The sequence below is a fragment of the Suncus etruscus genome, chromosome 11 (assembly GCF_024139225.1).
Source record: "Suncus etruscus isolate mSunEtr1 chromosome 11, mSunEtr1.pri.cur, whole genome shotgun sequence".
Classification (NCBI taxonomy): Eukaryota; Metazoa; Chordata; class Mammalia; order Eulipotyphla; family Soricidae; genus Suncus; species Suncus etruscus.
This window is the reverse complement of record NC_064858.1, coordinates 87,482,188-87,505,050: the sequence shown is the minus strand read 5'-3', so window position 1 is coordinate 87,505,050 and position 22,863 is coordinate 87,482,188. Positions and strand designations below refer to the sequence as shown.

The window sequence follows — 22,863 nt, the reverse complement described above, 5'->3', positions numbered from 1 at the left end:
ACCTTGCACATGACTGACCCAGGACTGATGTTGGTTTGATTCCTGGCATCCCATATAGTCCCCCTGTGCCTGCCAGGAGCAACTGCTAAGTGCATGCCTGGAATAACCCCTGGATACTTTCAAGTGTGACCAAAGACAAACAAAAAAGAAAAAGAGTTTTTATATCTCCTTAATGAATTAAATTTCTGCATCTTTTATAATATTATTTCTAATAAAACCTTTTATCTTATTAAATATTGCCTCATCTTTTTCTGACCTATAACTATAACAGATAACTGTAGTTATCTGTTTATGCAAATCATTAAAAATGTGGTTTCTTAGGTTTATTCAAAAGGCACAAAATGACTTCAGTGCCTTTTCTTTTTCCTTGCTACCACAAAATAGCATTTAAATCATTTTGCAGTGAATCATTTTGCAGGCCACCTTGAAACAATCATCTTTACCATAACAAAAACAAATAGATGGATTTTCCTCCTCAGAGCTTCCTTTCAGGGTCTGGGATGTGGTTTAAATAACAGATAGGTCATGACTTGTATGCAATACCTTTGGTTTGATTCCCAGAAGATAAAGAAGTTTCCTCATGCTGCCATCATTCCCAGGAATATCCCCACAATACTGAAATATTTTTAATCAGTGGCTCTATAACAAAATTAATTAAGCAATATGTATTCCTCTTTTATCTCTGGTGGTCAAATTTTCACTGTCTAAAAGGAACATTAAAGAGATTCTATCTGACCTGTGTAATTAAATGACAATATCCTATTGCTTTTAATATCAATTAATTATCAATTAACAATCAATTAAAGCATACAGATAACCACTTTAAAATGTCTAAAATTTAAATAGCATATTCTTCAGTTCATTCATCAAGCCCATGATTAGCATGAATGTGCTAACCATCAGAGACTGCCATAAATGATTAAATGAATGTGTTAGAGAACAGAAACTAACAAATATAAATTGGGCATCAAAGAACTTCCACTTCACTCACCTTTCTATTCATGATGGCATCTCATGGGTATGAGACATCCAAGAGATGAAATAATAAACAAAAGGAAAATCATGCTTCACTATGGTTTGCATTCTTTTATTATGTGACCTTGAACACATTCATCTCCTTTGATCTAGATTTCTTTATCTGTAAAATGGGAGTTAACTGGTTGAAATAAATATCAATTCGATTAAATTATGTAAAAAAGAAAATGGGTATTTAATAAATGAATTTCCTTTTCACATTTTATTCTACAGGGGCTATATTCTTTGTGAAAGCAGTAATGCAATAGAGCAGGTGTGAAATAAAAAGCTAGATTTTTTTTCCCTGAAGGATTCTCCACTTACCTGTCTTTTCTGAATTCAGGCAGGTTGTGCCTAAGTAGAAAAGGTACTACTTAAAATCCAAAATGTCACATGTCATCCATAGGACTGATCCTTGTTTGAAACTCATTTCTATTCTATTTTTTACTGAATCATGTAGGACATGCAGTTAGAGTTGTTGCTGGTTGAGTTTCAGTCATACAATGTTCTAACACTCATCCCTTCACAGGTGATTACTTCCTGCCATAATGTCCCCAGTTTCCCACCTATCCACCCCCGACTCCAGCCTGCCTCTATTTTTTCTATAATTGATTTGTTTTAGCACTGTGATTATAAAACTGTTCAGAATTGGTTTTCAGTCATAGTAAAATATAGAACGCATCATTAGTTTGGGTATCATCCTTGCACAGGGCCGTGCTAATCTCTGTATCATTCCAGTATATGTGCACCAGTCTGCCTCTATTACAGACACTTCTCTTCTCTCTCTCTCTTCCTCTCTTTCTATGTCTCTGTCTGTCTCTCTCTCTCCATCCCTCCCTTTTGCTCTCTTCCTCCTCTTTCCTTTTAAGCACTGTGGTTTTCAATATTGTTACTAAAAGAGTATCATGCATATTATTTTTTCATTTTTATTCTTTTAGTATTTCTCAATATTAAACTTCATACACATCATTTTGAATTGTTAAAGTCAAAATTGTTAGAGCCTAGTTTTTTAACTAGGAGTCAGAGGTTCATAAGTAGCACCTGCAAGAAAATTGATAGACCAGACCCTAGAGTCTTTAAAGAAATGAACCAGATGGTGTGGCCAGTGGAAATTCCAGAATCTCAGAAGCAGACTTGCATTTATATGGAATGTAGTATTCTCCTATTTCTTTGCTATTCCCCTCACCAGGATCTGTAATGAACAGCTCACAGAATTTTTAATGTTTCACTCTATTCCCAACACAGGCCACCATTTTTATTGCCCGAATTCCATGAATAGTTTCCTAAGTGACTTCCTAAATTCCAAGCCAGATCTTCACTCAGAAATATGTAGTTCTTTTCAGACAGTGCCATTGAATTATGTCACTTGCTAGTCAGTAGTTTTTCATTTAAAAGGCTCCTGTCCCTACAGAATTATCACATTCTCCTCTTCACCAAAGTTGAGCTTCCCTTCCAGCATAATACTCCACACAGCTCTCTTCCACTCTGCTGAATGCCACTCATTTCTTCCATTTTTTCACACAACCCCACTGTATTGCTTTCACACCCATAGACTTATATTTCTTTGCCTAAAAATTTCTTCTCCCTTGTCCCACTCATCTAACTCAAACCCATTATCCTAGCCTTCATTTTTTATTCTCTAGGGAATATTTTTCTGACTTCTCTAGACTGAGTATGGTTCCTTGATTCTTAAGTTACACAGTAATTCTCATAACCCTGTCAAATCTGTGGTTTGCCTACCAGCCCATCTACACAATAAGCTTTGTGAAAGAGGAGATCAAGGGCAAATTGTTCATCTTTGTATAGTGCCTTGAGAGGTATATAAATATTAGTTAAAGTATTGAATTTAATTAAATTTAAGCCTGGTATATTTTCAATTAGCCATGTAAAATTACTTTTATAATGTCAATCTGTCAAATTTTCTCAATTACAATATGTTCAGTTGAATAGACGCTATCAATTTGATAAGAAAAAAAGAGTCTAGCAATAGGTATACTTTTTTTTGTTGTTATTTTTCAGGCCACACCCATTTGATGCTCAGGGGATACTCCTGGCTAGCACTCAGAAATTGCCCCTGGCTTGGGGGGACCAAATGGGATGCTGGGGGATTGAACCGTGGTCCTTCCTTGGCTAGCACTTGCAAGGCAGACACCTTACCTCTAGTGACACCTCACCGGCCCCAGGTATACATTTTTAATAAATAATCAATAGGAAACGTCTTGATTTTCACTGAAATCTATTATTCTGGCAATCTACAATTAAAATCCCATGTATTCAGAAAATTAACTTCAAAAGCAAATCCAAAGACCTTTGCAATTCTTAAAAACAGCAGACATCAATTAGATAACATAGCGCTGAACTTACATACTGATAACCTGGGTTTAATTGATTCTATCATTTCATGTGGACATCAACCCCTGACAGGACTGATCTCTGAGCACAGCACCGGGAGTAAACCCTGAACATTACTAAGTGTGTCCCAAAACCGAAAATAATAGTAATAATATGGAGCCAGAGAGATATCATGGAGGTAAGGTGTTTGCCTTTCATGCAGAAGGTCGGTGGTTCAAATCCCGGCATCCCATATGGTCACCCGAGCCTGCCAGGAGTGATTCCTGAGCATAGTAGAGCCATGGGTAGCCCCTGAGCATTGCCAGATGTGACCCAAAAACTAAAAAAAAAAAAAAATATATATATATATATATATAGTAATAATAAAAATTAAAACACTACAGACTATCAATAATCAGACCCTAAAAAAGTAGTTTTGGTTAATTACTTTCTGATGTACATACAAAAAATACATTAATTATAATGTGGCCATATACACAAGAGAATGAGATCTACAACATTTCCTGTTCTGCCAAATATTTTCCGGCATTGTCATATTACCCATCATTTAACATTTCCCCAAATTGGGTTGTAGTGAAGGAAGTAATCTACTAGAAATAACATAAAGATAGTAACAGAGGGTCTCATGCAAATTTAGTATAGCGAAGGTTCAATAATAACTTTGTGCAGCAAAATTATAAATGTTGAGATCAGAGATAAAGTACAGAGGATTGGGGACTTGCCTTGCACACAACAGACCCAAGTTAAATACTCAGTGATCCAAATGATTTCCCTCAAGCACTACCTGGAGAAATTCCTGAGTGCAAAGTTAGGAATAATTCTTGAGCATTGCTAGGTATGGTTCAAAACCAAAAACAACATCTCCAAAAACTAAACATTATTGTAGCCATGTTACCAAAACCAAAAATTTCTTTAATTATAGAAAACATTTTTCTTGAGCAAGCATTACCACCCAATGCTTCCGGTCCTAGAACTGGAAATTTGAAGTGGCAATTCCAAAAAAAAACCAAGTTGATTATTAAATAAATGCACCTCTAGAATCTACTCATACTTTCAAACATGCTTAGTAAGATAGAATACAAGAGTGGGCGCAGGACATGGAAATCTGTCAAGTAGATATTGCCTTGTCCAGCTGACTATTCCTAAAAGGAAGTCTAATCTAATGAGAATATGACTAGCTGAAGGCAAAGGGCCAAGGCAGAGAGCATTTTCTTCAGCCTGGTTAAAGCTTTATCTACTTTCATATGCAAAAAAAAAAAATGCTCATTCATTTTCCAAGAGCAATAGATTCCTTACAAACATAGTGACTTGGATATTTTTATGCATTACAGGTCAATATAAGAAATCTGTGAAGTTATTTTTCTTGCCAAAAATATGGACTTTCTACTTCTGTTTATTACTGTTCTGACTGGAAGTGAGCCTACTTAACTTCTATTCTCTGTCTCTTATTGGCTCCAAAATAATTGTATTTCATGCTACAATTTCCATTTTCTTCTCAATTAGATTAGATTTGATGTGAGGCAGATAATTCAGAAAAAGTCACTTACCTCTTGTTTTTGTTTGAGGATGACATTTTTTTTGTAATTTTTAATTTAATAGTTTTATTTATCCTCATTAAGATGAACTTTTTTCTTGATAAGCAAATGCAAGATTAAAATTAATGTCCCATTGAATGTCAGGCTAATGATCCGTAAATCTTTACTCTTCTTGCAATAATTTCTTCTAATGTGAATATACATATAAGAAGAAATATATCTTTCTTTAGTGTATTAATTTTTCTATTGAAGATTGAGGCAAAACTATAAAGATACTTTAGAAGTGGACATATTTCCTACATAATTCATATGTGTAGTTGAAGAATATGATGTAATTTGATATAAATTATTATTTACTCCATTGTTATATTGCAAATTTGGAGTAATAATAAAAGAAGTTTATCTGAGTCAGAAAACCTAGATTCAAGTACATTATTTGAATCATTTAGTTGCTGGGTGGGTCTGAATAAATCTTTGAATCTCTCTAATCAGGTCTCCCTATTCACAGCAATGTGAGAATTAAATTGAGCTCCCACAATGACCCAGCAATACCACTCCTGGACATATATCCTAGGATATATGTTTTTTGGAAAACACAAAACAGAAAAGGTGTCAGCACTCCTATGTTTATTTATGCACAATATCTAGAATCTGGAAAGAACCCAAATGTTCAAAACAGATGAGTAGTAAAAGAAACTGTGGTACAACTACACAATGAAATACTATGCAGCTGTTAGGAAAAATAAAGTCATGACATTTGCTTATACATGGATGGATATGGATGGATATGGATGAGTGATTGAGTCAAAGGGAGAAGGGAAGTGGGGCAGATATAAAATTATCACACTCATTTGTGGAATGAAAGAAAAAAGATAGCATAATATCCAGAGATAACAGAGATGAGGGCCAGATCAATGATATGAATCTTGCCACAAAGAACAAAGGAATGCAGTTAGGGCAGAGAAAGTATTACTGTGACATGATAGTTGGAAATTATCACTCTGCACAATAATTGTGCATTGAAGGGAGGTAAAGTGATGATATCTCTTCAGTAAAAATATTGCAAATCACCTTGCTTAAAAGGAAAAAAAGGAGAGTGAGAGTAAGAGAAAGAGAGAGATGAAAATGTCTGCCATAGAGGCAAGCAGGTGGGAGGGCAGGAGGGAAACTGAGGATATTGGTGGTGGGAAATGTGATTTGGTAAAGGGATGGCTGTTGGATATTGTATGACTGAAATTCAATCATGAAAAAGTCTGTAACTTGTATCTTATGGTGGTTCCATTTTGAAAATTAATTAGAAAAGAATTAATGTGCTCATTACTGATGCATAAAATGATTTAATAAATGTCATATTATTTCATTTTCTTAAACAAAATTAAATATGCCCCTTCTCTGCTGTGGAGACTGTTGATGGTCTGCTCAATAATCATTCCAGTGCTTTCCTTCCTAGTCTTACTTTTTCCAGTTCTCCATTTTTTTTCCACCCAATCCCAATCCAGGTGAGTAAATCCTAAATCATCCTAATGGAGTATCTTGCCTATAAAGGACTAGGATAAGATTTATGACACAATTCTGACCTGAGATGTACAGGAAAGTTAAAAACTTCTAGGAAACATTCTCTTCTAGGAAACATACTAAAGTACTTTGAGAAGAAACCAGAGGAGCTGGTGATGGTGTAGTTTTGGAATTCTGTGCATGGGAGACCATCATAAAAGAGTATTGCAGATCATAGACCTCAATCAGGTTTTTAATTTTTTAATAAAAGAAAGCAGATCAGCAAAGTCTGGTCTGTTTCCATAGTTGGCACAACCTAAGGACAAGACCAGTGAGCTGTAAAAATAAAGATGAGTAAAAATAAAGATGAAAAGAATGTGGGTTCTCTGTGGCATTTTGACCCACACACAGTAAATAATCCTCCACAAATGCACACATGTGCTCCCACACGCATGCACATACATTCTTCCCTTCATCCATTCTTGCCTTTCATCTTCAAAACAGGGTGATATTTTCTGTCACATAATCTCCAACCTCCAAATACATCCCCAAACTACTAACTCTTTAATTAGAAACTAAGGGAGAAACATAAATCAGATACATTTTTCTAAATTAACTATGAAAATACCATTCTGATATTGTGCAAATATTAATAATTAAAGATTCTGTTAAATTTGGTTTCTTCATAAAGATTGCTAATACTTCTAGAAACCCCTTTTGCGAAAATTAGTGTATATAGCTCTATCCAGATATTGACTTTGGTTTTGAATATACCAGGAAGTTTCTTCTATTTCTGCCTTGATCCCTTATTGTTTAAAACAGCAATGACCATTTCACAGTATTTTCTGGTATTGTTTGACCATATTCTCTAGTCTAGTTGTTAGAGGCATTATGTTAGTTCGCCTAGAACCCAGAGTTAAGTTGACCCACTGGTTACTTTTTTTATAGCATTCACTGTTTTATGTTTTTCTCAATATGACTGAGATAATTTTATGTATGGTAGTAAAATTCTAAATATCCATTTTATTCTGTTTATATATTTCTTAATGCAATAGCAATGTTTATTTACACAGGTATATGCAAATATTTTAATATATAACAATTGCTTAGTGTGCATACTAGTGTTCTATATTTATTCATGTAACATATCTATATTAGTATTTTTGAGTAAATATTATTTGCATATATCAACACATTTTTTATGAGTAACTTTCTCCAAGACTGGTCTGAAAGGAAAATGAGCTTATGTTAACAATGAATAGTTAACATTATCAGAGCAATTAACTAGATGCACACCTAAAACTTAGATCACATACTAATACTATGCTATGTGAATTATTTTAGTGATTTTTAGTGATTCTCTGATGTTTTCTTCTTGCATTATTGCGCCTCCTCAGTCTTCCCTCAGGACCTTTCCTATTATTTCCAAGCACAAAAAGTCTCCTTTCGGGGCTGGAGAGATAGCATGGAGGTAAGGCGTTTGCCTTTCATGCAGAAGGTCATCGGTTCGAATGCCGCCATCCCATATGGTCCACGAGCCTGCCAGGAGCGATTTCTGATTTCTGAGCGTGAAGCCAGGAGTAACCCCTGAGCACTGCCGGGTGTGACCCCAAAAAACAAACAAACAAACAAAAAGAGTCTCCTGTGGTTGTTGAGAGCTTAGCCCTCTCAATAACCATGTAATGAGAGTCTTCCAAGGATCATGGAGACGCTATCAATGCCATATTGCTCTTCTGGTGTCATAATCTCACTGAAGTTCTCAAAGTCACTCAGCTAGACTCCTATAATACCTGAAAGGTACCAGCTGAGACAAAGCTGCTACAGATTCTGTTAATGATGCAAAGGCGATGATGCCCCTAACACAGTCATACCAGCCTGTACTTCTGCTACATTAACAAGTGACACAAAGTTCCTCAAAGCAAAGGAACATGCTACTGGCAAGTTCCAAGTTCTTTAATGAAATGTAGATTCTCCTTCCAAAGACACAGTCCACTTAAACAAGGGTGAGGGTTGGGCCCGGAGAGATAGCACAGCGGCGTTTGCCTTGCAAGCAGCCGATCCAGGACCAAAGGTGGTTGGTTCAAATCCCGGTGTCCCATATGGTCCCCCGTGCCTGCCAGGAGCGATTTCTGAGCAGACAGCCAGGAGTGACCCCTGAGCACTGCCGGGTGTGGCCCAAAAACCAAAAAAAAAAAAAAAAAAAAAAAAAGGGTGAGGGCAATGAGTGATAGACAGAACATAAACGTCGAGTGACCTTTTTTACCAAAAACCGGAATGCTTTATTTGTTGCACTAAGGCTATATGCCTGACTCCCTGTCCTGTCCCTTTGAATTTAGTGCTTTCCTGGAAAACTTTCTAGTACCTTCTACAAATAGGATCATTAATAATTTGCAAGCAAATCTCAAGACCCCATCAAGGATTCGAAGCTGTGAGGTCATTGTGCTCCCTCAAGAAATAAGTCACAAACAATCAAAGGCAGCTTTGGTTCCAGGATCTAAGAGGCCTCAGCACATCTGAAAAGTAGGGCAAGACAGCAAAACTTAGATTCAAGCTGGGACCACAGACAGAGAAAGAAAGGAAGAAATAAATAAAATAGAACCTATTTTCAAATATTGTGAGAATAGACAGTGTATTAAGAGAGGCAAGGAGCTTGCTGTATTGACATGGATTCATTGCTTAGAATGGCATTCTAAATTTATATTCCAGGTACATAAATAATAATGCTCCAAGCAGCATGGGCCTAGATAGGGGGGTTTGTAAACTAAGCTACAGCTTAGCACCCCATTAGCTTCGTGTTGTAATCCTATTAGCAAGCTGGAAGGCTTTGACAAAATCCATTAACACTTTGTCTCAAACTTTATTCAAATAATGATTTGCAGACCAAGAACTCACACTCACATATATTGTAAATTGCAAATGTGAGATAGGAGACAGAGAGAAAGCACAACTGGTATAGTGCTTGTTTTGCATGCAGTCAACCAGGGCTCAATCCTGGCATCATCAGAAATGATCTCTGAGCGCAGAGCTAGGAATACACCCTGAGAACTGCCATGTGTGCTCTTCCAAAAAAACTATGAGAAATGAAGAAAACCCAGTTTGAAATGAAACAAGTAGAATAATCCACTTAAATAAACCTGTAGTCTTGATTGGGTTGCAGTATTTGGTACACTCATTTTTTTCCTCTTGTGACATCCTGAGTTCTCTGTTATTATCCCCTTTCTGTCCAACACTTTTCATTCTTTCTCCCCAATCTATTATCCAGTTCCTAGCATAAGTCCTCCATGGTGAAGTGAATAATCTGCCCCCCAAAGGTTTTCATAGATTAATACATAGAATATGAGTATATGCCCTCATAAACTCACTGTATTGTGGCAAAAGAGGCTTTGCAATGTTTCAGATCTCGAGATAGGCGACAAGGGTTCACATAAAATGGGGTCCTGGGGATCAAGGTAAGGAAAATAAGTGTAATAATAGCAAAGACATTTTATTTTGTTTTAAGGTCTTTGGGGTACATCTAGCAGTGTTCAGGGCTTTTTCTGGTTCTGCAAGGCAAGTACCTTAACCCATGTTTCTGTCCCAACAGAAAGAATTCTGAAACTATTACACTGTTCATTTTAATGATTAATGAATAAGTCAGTATTATAATGAGCAATACTGCACTTTGGTGGTTCTGGAAAGATCCAGGGGAAGCAGTAGTAGCCTACCATGCCATTGGGAGGAACTTTCTTTATATTTGTTCACTTAAAAAAGTTATAGTTTCAGGTGAGAAAAAAAATTTTTTTGAAAAGGAAGTGGCAGAACAAATAAGTTTAGGTACCTCTGCTTCAAGCCATGAAATTTAGGCAGACAGCTTCTAGAAGTGAGAAAAGGCAAGGAAATGAATTATCCCTTAGCACCTTCAGAAAGAACTCAGTATCTTAATTTTTTGTTCAGTGAAAGCCATCTTGATCTTCAGACATTTAAAGTAATGAACTTTTGTTCTTGAAAACTACTAAATTTGTAGTGACTTATTGTAGCAGCAATAGGAAAATAATACTCTTTAAAGTTAAATTATGGGGTTTGGAAGCTGGTTTAAAGGACTGGAATATATATTTTCTATATAAAAACCCTGTGTTCAATCCTTATCATTTTATGGTCCCCAAACTATTGTCCTATGTGCCTAAAAGTAAGGAAAATTACATTTTATATTCTCAATGACATTTTCCTCATAAAAAATTTCACAACTTATGGATGCACCATACAAATTAAGTCCATAGATAGACTGCAATAGAATACTTTTAACAAGTAACAGAGAGCTCAACCTAAAATGTCTTAAGCAATAATTACAAATGTATAGTTTATGTAACAAGCAGTGCATGGGGAAAGCATCTCCCATGTTGATTAATTTAACTCTCATTGATGCCAGCAAGTACTTTTCACTTTTTTCTTTGAAATACTTACTTTAACTTTGTCCAAAAATATCATTTCCTCTATCCTGGTTGCAAGAAAATTCCAAACATAAAGACATCCAGCAAAAGAAAAAGATCTTTCTGTGAAGATCTTGAAAATTTCTCAAGAAGACTTCTATCTCACTGATCAAAATTAGGTCACCTCATATTTATTAAAAGTTGCTTTCTGAGATGTAAACTGGACTGTGAAAAATTATGGGCATGCTGGCCACACACTGAAAGCTGGCAATCTCAGGAGGAGAGGGTAGCCGAAGTCCCCCTCCTGCTAAAACCACACTAATTGCCTACATTTCCCACAATCACCACTTCTCCAGTAGCCCAGTGTACCACTCCTTCACAGATCTCTCTGCAGAGACACCAACCTGGCCAAAACTCCAGGTATGTTGGTATTTGGGCTAATAACCATCAGAAAATTTTTTGGAGTGAGTGAAGGTACCTTCTCTTTCCTCCACCTTCTTATACTGCTGGAATCCCTGGAAACCTAAAACAAGTCCCACAAAAGCTGAAATATCAGGAATAGTGCTTGGAATTTCAACTCTATTTTTGTTTCAGACTGTGAGCCCCATAGAATACAGCATTTGAAATGCGAATATGTATCTGAAGCCACCTAATGTTCAGAAACAAATGAAGTAACAGAATGGTCAATGCAGTGAGTGCTTACTAAACCTTCTGACAATTACTTAATGACCTCATTGAAAATACAATAATTTTGAAAAATTTGCTTGTTGCTATACTCATTTTTCTCTGCCTTCTTTTTTTCTCTTTTAAAATAATTTCTCTCCCACTTACCTGGAAACAAATGTATTGTGATCAACTCTGTCAACTATGAAACATGCTAAATAAATGTTTAAAATTTTCATTTTTAAGTCTTTCTGTTTGACTCAAAGCAATCAACACTTATCCTAAGACATATGAAAGAGGAATTAGTACTTAAGGAAAATTGGACTTAAAGGCAAACAAGGAGATAATAGGTGTTGTCTAGGCATCAATAGTATCATCAGATAAATGACATCTAATTTAGTTCTTACAACTATGTGAGGCCCACATGTACAGATAGAAAAGTCAATACTCTAAAAGGTTAAGCCACTTGTCTAAGACACACAGCTCATTAACTGTGGAATGGGGATTTGATTCCAAGTAAGTGTGAATCTAAAGTTCAAGCACTTTTTTAATATATCACAGCTGTCTTCCCATAGGAAGTGATCATATTTTGAATAATAATGTCAAATCAAATTTTCTTTATTACTATTTTTCAGGGAAGATCTGTTATGAGTCTGGTCTATTAGTAAAGAGACTAAAGAGTTCAGTCAGATCACAGGAAAGAAAAGTATAGATAATATAGATAGAAATATAGATATAGATATATTCCAAATGAGAAAAGTGTCTTCCTTTAAAAGACAGAGGATCCCAGAGCTAAAATATAAAATAGATACAGAAATCTTGAGGAAAGAGTTAAGGAAAGGATACCCAACTAAAATCATTAAGTATAACCTTCTTTCAAAAAAAAAAGCAACAACACAGCCTCTCAACTTTTCTAAAACAAGCCCCCCTCTGCCTAAAAACATCATTGGTACTTTTTCATTCCTAACAAAAACAGCTCTTTCTATCCCTCTATTATCTCAAAGAGTAGCCTCGCACCCTAACTCCACTTCCTGAACTCCGATTCTCTTCATTTTACTGAGTTTGTCTGACCTTCCTAAAATAGCTTTAACTACAATCTTGCTGTTTAACCAATAGACATTTCCAGATAACTTATTCAACTTCTATACAATATTACACATGGCTGACTTAACCTAATAAAAATTCTTTATTCTCTTGGTCTCTGTTCACCACTTCCTCCTAGTTTTCCTGGACACTCAATAAGTATTTGTTTGAATGAATGAATGAATGAATGAATTAAAGATTAAGAAATGAAAGATTAAGATTGTTCCACTTTGCTTCATAATAAATGCTGTAGGTGATCATATGCATAGTCTTTCTGAGGAGGATTAGCCATCTCCCCCTACTTCAAATTTCTGTCATAGTTCTTTCTTATACATATGAGAATTTAAGATGCCTTTACTTTTTAAATAAATAATTTAACTGAATCACCCTGAGGTATGCAGTTATAAAATTGTTCACTATTTTCACATAGTGTACAGCGCACTTCACCAGTGCATATTTCCTGTCACCGATGTTGCCAGTTTCCCTCCTACCCTGCTTGCTCTCTCATATCTTTCTCATATCTCTCTCTCATTCTCTCTTCCACATATTTTCTTTTTATATACAGTCGTTTGTAATTTTGTTGTTGAAAGGAAATCAAGTATACCTTACTTTTAAGGTTGGGTCATAAAAAAGGCATAAAAATTATAGCTGTCTGAAATCATCTATTATGCCTTGGACATGGGAAAAAGCGATGCAGTGCTGGGAAAGATGATGCCTTGAGTTTCTAGGCAAATGATGAAACCATATAATTAGACTGGGAATATCGGAATGGAAAGTAATTAGGAGAGACTGGAATTCATGAGTTCTAATTCACACAGTTAAGTTTGAGATGACTGTCAGTCAGTCAAGAAGAATCAGTATATCTTAAGCTAAAGAGAGTTCATCAGGACCAGAAATATATACCAGTACCCAGTATTCAAATATGAAATTAAAAGATATCACCAAGAAAGAAAAAGAAAAAAACATCCAACACTAATTAGTGAAAGTCTTCAAATTTTCAATACTAGTTGGCGATGGAAAGGTTAGCAGTCAGTAAATTATCGTTATTATAATTATGTGGACAAAAATGAAATAATCAAAATGTCACAAAAGTCATTTGCTAAATAATGTGTGGAAGACTTTTAGAATTGAATAACATGAATACACTAAAATAATGAAGGCTCGGGATTTTTTTTTCATTTTGGAAGATAGTTGTGAGATACTGAATTGTAAAAGTAGGTCTCAAACAGTTCTGCAGCATAATTTAAAAAAGCCTAGAAAGGGGCTAGAGAAGCAGGTTTGCATGCAGGAGGCCCCAGGTTTGATACTGGACACCATATGACCCCTGAACAATGCCAAGAATGATCCCTGAGCGAAGAGTTGGAAGTAATTCCTGACGAATACCAGGTGTGACCACCTCCCCCCAAAAAAAATCATTAGAGAATTCTAAAAAGTTTTATGTCAAAGTGTTAATTCCAAGTGAAACTTTTTAAAATATTTCTGCAGTTTGATTTCCTACAATAAAGCTGTTACTATACACTAGTAATTTTTAATTTGTTTAATTGAGGTAGAAATGGAAAAGGTGTTTTGTTGAATTAAATCAATTAATAAGAGTCCCTGATGGTGGTGGATGATGGTGGATGGATGGTGAGGCCTTTCTCGGCCAGATCAGGTGCCTGCACCCCCTTCCAGCCTTCGGGTCTGAGAGTTCAGGATAACAGCAAGGAAATTATCCACAGCAGACATGAAGTTTTAGGAGACAAGGTTTTATTACAAGGCCCTAGCCACCATGTGTTGCTTCTAAGCTAAACAGCCTCTTTACTGCTCCTGCATCTATCATGTCCCTATTATCTCTCCATCTTGCTTCCTGCTGAGGCTTCTTGCTGAATCTTTTTTACACCCCTCAGGCAACCCCTTTGTTACCTTCCATAGACCCCCTCCTAGAAGTAGGCTGATCTGACCATCAGGTGAGATTATTAGCATTTTGCCCTGGGAGGGGTAACAGTGTTCCAAATATTAAAAGCCAAAGACCTGTCCATAACAATAAAAAATACTCTCCACACCAGATCTACAACCTCAGTCAATTTCACCTGCCTTCCTGAATCTTACGTTTTGTAGATTGCAATAAAATTAATTATAAAAATAATTAAATGCAAATCTGGGAGGATATTTTATAACATTCTTTAAATATTTAGCCACAGAATATTTAGCAGAATATCTGAGAATCCAACTCAGTTCTGACACTTTCTGTTCAAAAGGAGCACAGATCACAGATCACAGAGGTGAACTTACTCAGAGTCCCAGGACTGCCCTCCACTTCAGATGTCAATAACAAGTTAAGCTTTCATCATTACGTCTGTGCTCAGTTGGCTGTAAGACCAACGTTCCCACAACTGCCCCCATACACACCCACATCCCTCTTCCCCATTCAATTTCTACAATGACTCATAGAACTAAGCAAACCTATTTACTCTAGATCACCAATTTTCAGGCGTCAGTATACACTTTGCTGTGCTCAGGGCTTATGCCTGACTCTGTGTTCAGAGTTTCAGGGATCACTCCTGGCAGGGCTCAGGTAATCATAAGTGATGCTAGGAATCTAGCCCAGAGCAACCACATTTAAGGAAAGTGCCCTACTTTCAGTACTATCTCTCAGGATACTAAAAAAGATATTAAAAGGCATCAGTAGCGTCTAAAGAGAAACATGGGGCAAATTCCTAAATCCAGTGGCTTCTGTCCTTTGTTAAGCAAAGTGGCTAGAGGAAGCATCTAATTCCCTGCCCTGAAATCTCTCCAGTGGCCCCTCCTTAGTGGCTGTTATGAAGGCTTCATTTGTCATTGGTAATCAAACTCAACCTCAGTTCCTCTCCTCTTCTCTCCCCAGGTGTCAAGGGGAGGTCTACAACTTTTAATGGCCTTGAACACTGAAATCAGTAACTCCTCCACTGGAATGTTCAGTCCCAGGGTACCAGGAGAATTGTATGAAAAATAACAACTTATTTGTAGTTGTTTTTCATAGCTGCTTAACATTGTGAAAATAATAATTTCTGTTTGTTTTTTAAATAATTTGTATTGAGATCAATGTGAATTACAAGTCCTTCACAGTTATATTTAAGGTATGCAGTGACAGTGAGTTAGAGCAATTCCCACCACCAGTGTTGACCTCCCTCTGCCCTTGTTCCCAGCATGCTTTCTCTGTCTTCATTCTTAGCACCCTGGACTGCTAATTTGGGGTTACTTCAGAGCTAGGCAACATTTTTATTATTTCCAAAAAAAACTTCATTACCAGGAGATCCTGTCTCTCAGACTGCAATATGTTGAACTGTGGGGGACTGCTATCTATGCCCTATTTTCCTTAGCCACTTGAGAGAGAGAAGGATAAGAGTGAAAACCTGTGTCTCTATCTGGATGCAACATCCTGAAGGCTTAGTGAGTAAGAAAACAATAGATGGTTAAACACAGTTAAAAACAATAGGGGATTCAGTACAGAGATCATGGAATCAGACATTAGTTCTAACTGTGGTTATGCCACTAATGATGTAACTTTAGGCACGTCATTTAGTCTATGTCCATCTATTAAATGAGTGTGGTAACAGCAAGAATAAGACAGGCCTAGAGGCTCTTGCCAACTAGCTAAAATATATAACCTAACTTTCTCACCAAACACATAGGGGAAAAAAATGGCAGGTATCAACTAGGTCAGGAAGAAAGGGTCCATGGAGATAAACAGGGAAGGCTACACCTCAGGTACTTGAATTAAGCCTGAGATCTTGGTTCATGGTGACAGGAGTCAAATGGTCCATTTCAAACTTATTGGACTGTATGTAGTTGTAAAAAGTAGACTTAAGTAACTGGAATGAACCTGAAGGGATAGCGGAGCCAAAGAATGTTGCATCCTGTCAGCAAATTCCCAAATGGTAAGTTTGCACACTTACTTATGCTACTTTCATAAATCCTGACAAAATAGAAAGTAAAATTGGGGACCCAGGGCTTGACTCAGTGGTCAAAACCAAATGGCTTGGCACTAGCAGTTCTGTCTTAGACAGAATCTGTCCTGTAACAGCCATGTATAGTTTCCTAAGCACTGCCTGGGTTGTATGAACCCAAAACTAAAACTTCTAACACTGTAGCCAACCGCAGTCCCCAGCCAGCATATCAGCAAGCACAGCAACTGAATGTGTGCCAGAACAGAATAAAAGTACAGGGGAGATACAGAGTGATAGTACAGAGGTAGAGCATTTGCTTTGCATGTGGCCAACCTGAGATTAATGCCTGGCACACTATACAATTGCCCCAAGCACTGCCAGGAATGATCCCTCAGAGCAGAGCCAGGAAGAACCTCTGAATACAGCCAGGTATGGCTCAAAAAAACTATATATAAAAAAAAAAGAAGGTCAGAGGGTAAGTCACTTACAGTCAACCTAATTCCTGGCATCAGGTACCCAGCATTGTTGGATATGTTGGATGTAGCCCAGTAATACCCATGGCCACAGGGCAGAGCAGCTTCACATTCTTGAACCCTGGCTCTGAATCACTGAACAGATTGGCCAAGAATCACAGGAAGGGGCCTCAGGCCTCCTGAGCTCTGTAAGGCCAAAGTAAATAAGTAAATAAAATCAAACAAAGCCTGGGAGTGGCCCAGTGTACAAGCCATCCATTCAAGTGGATTAAAAAAACACAAATGACCTGAAGTCATCACAACAGCAGAAAAGAAGGGAAAGGAATAAACAGTAATAATGTCCTTTTAAATAAGACCTAACATTAATATTTATTGTTTTGTTGATTTCTTTCATAAGTTCCCTTGCAAGAAGAGAGAACTAGCAATTTTAGTTCAATCTTTTTTTTTTTTTTTTAGTTCAATCTTATCTTTGCAGGTCAATCCCAAAATCTAAACAGTCCTTGGAGAATGTGATGTTTTTGGATTAATGTGCCATACTTCTGATGTCTTTGCCACTACTCTTCCCTAGAAAGATGTTCAAGGAAGGGAAAAAGTCCTTGGTTATCCTTGGAGAAACTTGCCCATTTTCTCCTGCTCCTTCCAGATTTTAGTAGTATGACTAAATCTTTCTCAACAACAACAACAAAAGCTCTTCTTACCAATAGCCTGAGCTAAAACTTTTTCTTAAACATAAAACATAAAACTCTGAGAAGAAACCATCTCTACCAACCAAATCCTCAAAACACCCCCTTAAAAGCAGGCAAAGAATGATATAAGGCATCCTCAGATAAAGCCAACACAGATGGCATTTGAATTTGTACATAATTGGGATGCATAAATATGTCTAAAGTAACAAGGGGTGCAAAACTTGTGATTTTTCTAGACTTTGACCATGGGAGAAAAAAAATGTGGCTGTTATGCTAATGAGATCATTAATATCATGAATACAATTAGCAAATGAAGTTAATTATCACTGGCAAGCATTCATTACAAAGAGATAAGTTGCTGTACTCCAACCACACAAGGAACTAGTTTGCTGTGTTTCTTAAGCAGCTCTCTTTTCATCTTTGCTCATTTATTATCACTAAATGGATAAATGCCTGGGAATGTGGGCTCAGCTCATTACTTATATATATTACCTTGATTATAATTTGACCTCATGCACATTTCAGTGAGAAGAACCCTACCAAATGTCACTTCTATTTATAACACGGCCTCATCTGCCAAGTCTATAGAGAAATAACATCCTAATTGGAAAGAATAAAAGGTTACCTCTGCATGTAAACTGCACATTCATTTAGTCATCGATTTTATTTCTTTCTAATTATCAGCAGTGGTGCATCTCTGGTAGCTGGGATGGAGTTGTTTTCCCTCTTAATAACTTCAGAAAAACAGAAACCCTAATGATCAGCTCAGCAGGTTGGGAAGCTCTGGCTTTCATGTGCAGTTTATCAGGACTGTCAAAAATTAAAAAATATCATTTTACCTCCTTGTAGCACCCAGTTCTTATCCGGAGTGCTCATTTCCAACTATCATTGTCATATGGCAGTATTTCAAAGCATAGTGCCCCAAAGGATAAAAGGAAAGAAAGAGAGAGAAGTGTCTGATACCGTGGCAGGATGGGGTCTGGGGTGAGCGGGGAACATTGGTTGTAGGAAGTGTATAGTGCTGAAAGGAAGGATGTTGGAACATTGGTATGACTTAAACTCAACCATCAACAACTTTGTAACTGTGTATGTCAGGGTGACTTATAAAAATTTAGAAATAATCAGGAATCAAATGTCCTCTTCCATAAGACTGTGGTTCTGAAACCAAAAGCCCATTTCTCTGTGACTCCATGTGTGGGTCCGAAGATGTGTCTCTACATTTTAGTTTAAATTAAAAACATGCTCTTTCCAGAACTCACAAACTCACAAAATGAAATAGCATCTGGCAACTTTTCCTGCTTCCTGTCTAGAAGTAAAATATAGTTCCTAGTTGTGGATTACAACTCTGAGAAAAGAATAAAGCTGGTCTCTCCTGGGAACCTTCCCATAGACCTGTCCATTGAACATACATAGGGCACAATCTCCCTGCTCTCTCCTTTGCTTACCTCAGCTTACTTCCTATTTACTGACGCACTCCTTATCATTATTAGTTAGATCTGACTGCCATCACAAAACACCAGAGAGTGTGGCTTAAACCAGTACTTTTCAACCTTTTTATACCTGTAGACTGGCAAGCTGATCCTTGGTCAATAGTCAAAAACAAAACTTAGTTCAAGAAGTGTTCATATTGTTTATGATACAGCAATTTCACTTGTTGGCACTACCGCAAAGACCCAAAATCTCTAGTCAGAAAAAAAAACACATTTGAATTCATATTTATTAAAGGACTATTCACAATAGCCAAAATCAGGAACAAATATACAGTGGAATACTACTCAGCTATAAGAAATGATAAAATTATGCAATTTGCTGCAATGCAGTTAGATCTGTAAAATATCATGCTGAGTAGCATTAGTCAGAAGCAGAATATAAAGAAACATAGAGGAATAGCAAATGCCCAAAGGCAACAAAATCTAAGAACTGGTCTTCATAGAATGTTTTTGGGACAATGTGAATAGGAAGGGAGAACATTGGAACAACAGTGAGGGGAACAGTGCTAGAATGTGCCAGGCATGAACCCCTATAATTGTATTGTAAACCACGAAGTCTAAACTTAAATTAACTTAAAAATACACTGGCTAAAAAATCACAGACACTGATATTATTAGAGTTCAAAGGTCAAGATTAGTGCCAAGTTCTAGGAACATTCATGCCTTACGTTGTAGTCACTTTTTCCCTTAAAGTAGTGGAGTCTTCGTGTGATATAGAACCCTGCTTCTTCTGTTTATAAGAGCACAGTTTCTCCACAACTTCACCTTGATGTCCACAATTGATCTCAATAACAACCTTAAGGTTCTATCTTCAAGATAGAGGAGGCATATGAATGAAAAGGGAAGGGGAGTGGGCAAAATTTAGCTCATACTTCCTCTGGCACCTGGATGTTCTTATTCACCAGGCAGTATTTTATAGCAAAGGAAGCCATGCATGAAGAGTGAGTGATGGATAAACACTTCAGCTTCCCAAACTCTCTCGTTCTTCCTCTTTAAATAGCCCCTGGAAATTTCTCAAGTTTAAAAGCTTGAAGAAATACAGAAGGGTGAGTGTAGTCCGAGTAGGTGGCTATGGTTAACCGAGCAGAGAATGACTCTGATTATGGAAGGGGGAATATCAGTCTGGCCTCATAAGTGGAACATTACCTACATTGTAAGATCTGAGAAGCACTGGAAACCCATTAAAAATATCTTCACCTTGCAAATTAAAAATTACAAGATGATTTCATGCAATTTTCTGATACATTAATGGATTTGGAAAGTATCTGAGTGACATGAGACAGAGGGAGAGGGACAGGAACAGAATGATCCCACTCATATGAAGGATATAAAGAAACATAGTAGGATAATATTTCCAAAGACAATAGAAATGAAGAGAAGACTTTCATAGGAACCTTGCCACTAGACCACTGAAGGTGGGGAGGGAAGGAGAGGTGAGGCAACATGGAATAGGTCAGGGAAGAAACAACTCTGACAATGTTAGAGGGACGTGGTCACTCTGGAGTAGTACTAGGTACTAGGTACTATAAAAAGAAAATTAAAGTGGCATACGTAATGCCCTATGCTCTATCTGTAACAGGATAAACCATAGTGCCTTTAGGGGGAAAAAAAACAGAGGAAAAAAGAAAATAGTGTCAGCCAAGAGGCAGGTTGAGAAGCAGAAACAAAGTAGGACATCAATGGAGAGAAGTAGATACTGGTAAAGGGATGATGTTAGAACATTGTACACCTGGTATTCAATCATGAATGACTATGTAAATAATTCACAGTGATTCTATAAAATAAAAATACATACTTAGGGCCCGGAGAGATAGCACAGCTGTGTTTGCCTTGCAAGCAGCCGATCCAGGACCAAAGGTGGTTGGTTCAAATCCCGGTGTCCCAATGGTCCCCCGTGCCTGCCAGGAGCTATTTCTGAGCAGATAAGTCAGAAGTAACCCCTGAGCACGCCGGGTGTGACCCCCCCCCAAAAAAAAATATAAATAAATCCCTTCATGCCTGGCCTGCTACTGGGGCAAGCTTCCAAATTAGGTATATCATCCTGAGTTTGAGAAAAGGGATGAATGTAGTTGTCAGTAAAAAGTAAAGGAGAAGAAAAACTGTTTCTTGATCTTTATTCCCAGATAGTAAGAACCTAGACACATTCTTTTGGATAAACACTTCAGTTTCCCAAACTATCTCATTTTTCCATTTGACTCTTAAAAATTTCATAATTTTCAAAGAAATTTTATAAGGAAATTTTTTTAAGGAAATTTCATAAGGAAGGTGGAGGCTTGAAAGAGTAAAGAAGGGGGAGGTTAGCCAGACTAGGTGGCTATGGTCATCTGAGCAAATGATGTGAGTGACTGGAGATATGGTATAGGAGTTAAGGCACTTACAATACATGCAACCAAAGCTGCTTCAATTCCTGGCAAAATATATATGCTATGCAGTACTAGGAGTCAGGAGTAAGTCCTGAGCACCTCTGGATGTGACCCAGAAAAACAAACAAAAAATTTTATATGGGCTTTAGGCTTGAGTCTCTATTTCTTGACCTAGTTGCAGAGAAAGAACAAAATTCCCCTCAATTCAAAAAAGTGTACTTGGTTCCAAAATTGTGTCTCTTATGAAATTCATGAGGAAAAAAGCCACAAACTGAAACAGACCTTTGAAGACAAACAAGAATTGATCTGGACCCCCAAATAAACCCCAAATCTTCACATTAACTCAGAGTTAATGTGTTTCAGTATTTACAGTTTTCGTCCCTTGCTACTCAAAGTGTGTCCCAGAGAACAGCAATATTGCATCGCCTGAACATTTCAGGCTCTGCGCTCTCCCTCGTGAATCAGAACCTGCATTTTAACAAGGCCTTCAACTGAAGAGAGGGACAGAAAGAGAGAGCGCAGGATGTAAGGGGCATAATTGGCCAACTGCTTGGCAATAGAATGGCTACCCCTAAGGCAAAAGACTATTTCATATTGAATTCTGATAGGTATCAGTGAGCCAACAGCCATAGGCTTAAAGATACTCAGATAAGGAAGGCAATCTGCCTCCACTGTTTATTTTAAATATTTCCGAGCTCAATTGAGCCTGAATCATTCTGATTGTGGGCTGGATACTATCACCTTCATGCATAGCTCATAAAAAAGGGCATCTTTGTTTCACAGGTATCTTGAAAATGCCACATGCCATTAGCTACATGTGGTCCTATATATCACACTAAAACAATAAGTGCAAGACACATAGAAAGCTAAAAGGGAAGTTCCTTATGATTCTTACCTGTACTGTGATTTAGTAATGAGGGTTTGTAACCTCTTTTCTTCTATAAAATCACAATTGCTTGAGCACTGGGTCTTTATAGTTGCTTTCCTCTCTGGCAGTGATTTCCACGCCCAGAGGTATAGACAGAGCTCTGTGCAGTTTTCTCTTTGGAATTTCAAGACAACTTGAGGTAGTTAGCCTGTGGGTAGTTCACTAATAGACTCTTTTTCCTTTTTTTACCATTGCATATATCTGGCATTTTATTCATTAAATTTCTAAACCAGTTAAAAATTAGACCAATAAATTAGCAAGCATTTGAGTCCTGCCCTTTGGAGCAGAAAACTGACTGGGGAAATCCCTCAGGCAAGCTTCTGAGTTGGCAGATGTGCTCAAAAAAAGGAAGATTGCAGACACAGAAGTCAGAAAAAAATCAGTTCAATTGCCCTTTCTCTATCTTTTGCTTTCTCCCCTCATTTGAGCACAGGTCTTTCTACACATAGGATTTCAGCATACTGGAATTTT

The 22,863-nt window shown here is 37.2% G+C and overlaps 1 protein-coding gene and 1 non-coding gene across 2 annotated transcripts in view; both read right to left on the bottom strand.

Moving 5' to 3' along the window:
* Positions 1-22,863, bottom strand: part of LOC126022167 (ubiquitin-like modifier-activating enzyme 1) — a 101,056-nt gene that overhangs the window by 4,184 nt on the left and 74,009 nt on the right.
* LOC126023752 (U6 spliceosomal RNA) lies at positions 1,680-1,784 on the bottom strand. The gene has a single exon (XR_007500822.1). It is a non-coding gene; the product is annotated as a U6 spliceosomal RNA (small nuclear RNA).